Source organism: Symphodus melops (assembly GCF_947650265.1).
Source record: "Symphodus melops genome assembly, chromosome: 12".
Lineage (NCBI taxonomy): Eukaryota > Metazoa > Chordata > Actinopteri > Labriformes > Labridae > Symphodus > Symphodus melops.
In genome coordinates, this window is record NC_136702.1 from 8,745,960 (window position 1) to 8,749,178 (window position 3,219).

A 3,219-nucleotide genomic window follows, 5' to 3' on the forward strand; every position below is an offset into this window, starting at 1 on the left:
CACACACACACACACACACACACACACACACACTGAAAGCCAGGAGAAAATACTGCATATTCATTGTATAAACACTGTGGTTTGCTGAGCCATGCCCTGGCTTTCTTTTTAAATGGATTTTAATCAACGTCTTCATTCAAAATAAAAAACAGATAATCAAGTCCGCCTGCTGTTCATTTTGTTTTGTGATGTCTATTACTGTTTCTCTCTCCTTTTTTTTTTTGCTTGTATAGCTACTGATTGCACACAAACTGTTATTTTAAAGTATAATCAATGTGTTGCTGCCTTTTTTTGCTCCTGCCTCGTTCCGATTTCCTCAGCCAACCAAGAATCCTGTAACCCTCACTGTGAGATATAATAATGTCCAATTTCCTCGTTCTACACATAAACAAACTACTGTGCGCTGAACCAAACAGGGGGTTATACATTTTCTCAAATGAAAGATTGAAGATTAAGACAGACTGGTCCTTAAATATAAATAAAACAAAAAGCCATCCATGGATTTTGATCTGCACGACAAACCAGCAAACACGTTTCACAGCTAATTTTTCTCTCACGCAAGTTTACTCTGACAAGGCAGCCGAGGTGTTGAAGCACGGTGTTTACACATCACAATAAACCTGTCATAATTTCCAATTTTACAGTCACCGCCACTGAGGACGGCAGACGCTTCCTCTTCCTCTTATTATCACCTCTGAGTTATCGCTCAGGCTTTGAGATTTTGTTTACAGTCTCTGGGCCTTGCTTGCGTCTTCGCCTCGTGGAGTCTTCAGCGGCAGGAGAGGGAAAAAAAAAAATAAAGCAGAGGAAGCTCTCCTGACACAATATCCATTCTGGCATCCTCCATGTGGATTCCGTCTGAACTCCACCCCTGACCCCTTCTCTTGTCCCTGGGCTGCGGTCCTTGCCCTGACGCTGCCGTCCAACCTCCCGGGTACACGCTGACCTGTGAACTCTGCCTCGCCTCTGAGGCCCGGCTACCGACCTCGCACGCTGACTTCACAGGAGAGAAGGAACACAAGACGGAAAGTTGCCCCTCATCACTAGTCACGCCTGGGGGAGTATTTTATATAAAGGCCAAAAGCAGAGAGCTCTCGTCCTAAAAGGTCAGCTGGTGTATTTGGAGTTATTGCCGATGAATTGTGTCATTAAGAGCAGATTTTACTCCGACGATGGGAAATATATGATAGCATGCCTTACTGTCTAACTTCATTAATTAGGAGAGGGTCACTCAGGTCAACATGTGTTTATTCTCAGGAAGGAGCATTAAGGGGATTAACACTAATCAGAGGGGATTATACACAGCTATTACCCAGCTGGATGGTACTTTCCTTTCTGATCTCTTCACTTTGTATACGCCTGTGGAGAGAGGATGTTTGGTTTGGAAAGAGGGGGTCTGGGTAATGATTCCCCGGGTGGCGTTTTCTTTGTAAACACAAACACACTAGACCTCTCGGGTACCTTTGACCCAACCTTCAAAGAACGCCAAGTCCTTTTGAGTAAGGTGTGTTTCTTTTTAGAAGAAGGGGAAATGTATGCTAAATGTTTCCATACTGCAGGTCAATGACGGGAAGATTTGGCAGAAGAAAATGTGAAAACAAATGTGAGCGAGGATTGTCCATGTTTGTTTGTTTGGTTGATAAATGTGAACAATGCAAAGAGGTTATTTCGGCACTTTTATACTCCACTAGAGTAAAGATTTGGGATTCATAGTTTTAAACTTTAGCTGACTTTCAGAAAAAAAACAGCATTAAGTCAAAGTAAAATATATATATATATATATATATATATATATACATACATATATATACATACATATATATATATATACATACAAGAAAAAGATCATATTTCATCAGATAAAAAGTATAATAGTGTATACTATACAACTCACTATATTAACACTGACCAAGTCAAACACATAGGCAAACTAAATACACACAACATCAAGAAATAACACCATCCAAATATAAACAGCCGCAGAAAGCATCAGTGGATTTACAAAAGCAAAGTAGTGAGCAAAAACATGAAGAGCCTTCATCTTACATCACCATGGAAACAACGACAGGCCACGCGACTTCAGCGAGCTAGCAGTTATCCTCTAGCGGTAGCAAACCTCAGCCAAAAGACCAAATAACAGCAGTAGCTTACCTTCAAACACACGATGATTCCTTTTAGTATTCATGAAGCACCTTGAACCTTGAACGTGAACTTTTAGACCGTCTTCTTTCCCATTGTCCTTATTGTACTCCATCCGTGGCCACTGTCTCGACTACAATAGCAATAGACTCAAAGTTCGTAGCTAGTCTCCCTCGTTGACTGGCGTTGGGTTGGCTGTTTATTTTTCGTCAAATAAAGTCCACATAAAGTCCGGATATGCGCTTATGTTGTCCCACACATGAAATTAAACTGCACAACACACATTTAGCTTCAACAAACGATACTGCAAATTTATTTTTTTAAACGCCGCAATTTCCAACGTCACTGAAACGTCACGACATTAAAAAAAAAGTTTAGATATTTTAAATAGCCTCTTTGTGATATTCAATTATACATTACATGTTTACATTAATATAATCCCCACCGATGTTTCTATGTATTAAATAACTACTTATTTAAATTTCGTTTTCTTTAACAAATATTATTTCTTCTGGGAGAGGGAGCTAAGACACTTGCACTATTTTTACATGTTAATTTAAAAGCTCATCTTACAAACTTAAAAAATACCTTTTGGTTAGTATAACAGACAACATCTGGAATGTGAGGCTCCTCGTGGTTAGACAGTATAGTATTGTGTCCCTTGTGGTAGTCTACTAATCACGTAGCCTTTCAATACCTCACTGTTTATGGAGAAATGCTTTGATTTTTTTCTCCTGGCAACACATCGCTTTAATATAGTCCAATATCTTGTTCAGTCCAACTGCCACAGAATTACCATAAAGCTGAATAAACAGCAATCATTTTGCGAGCATCATGCCATTTAGAGTCATTTGAGAGCACTTGTATTGGACTTCATTTAATTTCACAGGTGTAACTTATAAGCAGGTGTAGCCTTTTCTATATGAAAAGAATTGTGTTTTGTGGTGTTATTGTAGCCGCTTAGTCATGTACATTTCAGGATGGCATATATTTGATTTCATCAAAAATATACACAGAAGAAAACTTTTCCAGGCACAGAGACAGGGAAACCAAATTCCCTGTGGAGCTGCATGGGCACAG

General features: G+C 39.4%; 1 long non-coding RNA gene across 1 annotated transcript; it reads right to left on the reverse strand.

The window, feature by feature from the left end:
- Nucleotides 1-484: 484 nt before the first annotated feature.
- On the reverse strand, nucleotides 485-2,490 carry LOC306833279. Its single transcript, XR_013780328.1, has 2 exons — nucleotides 2,152-2,490; nucleotides 485-997 (listed from the first exon to the last, which is right to left on the reverse strand). It is a non-coding gene; the product is annotated as an uncharacterized lncRNA (long non-coding RNA).
- Nucleotides 2,491-3,219: the final 729 nt, after the last annotated feature.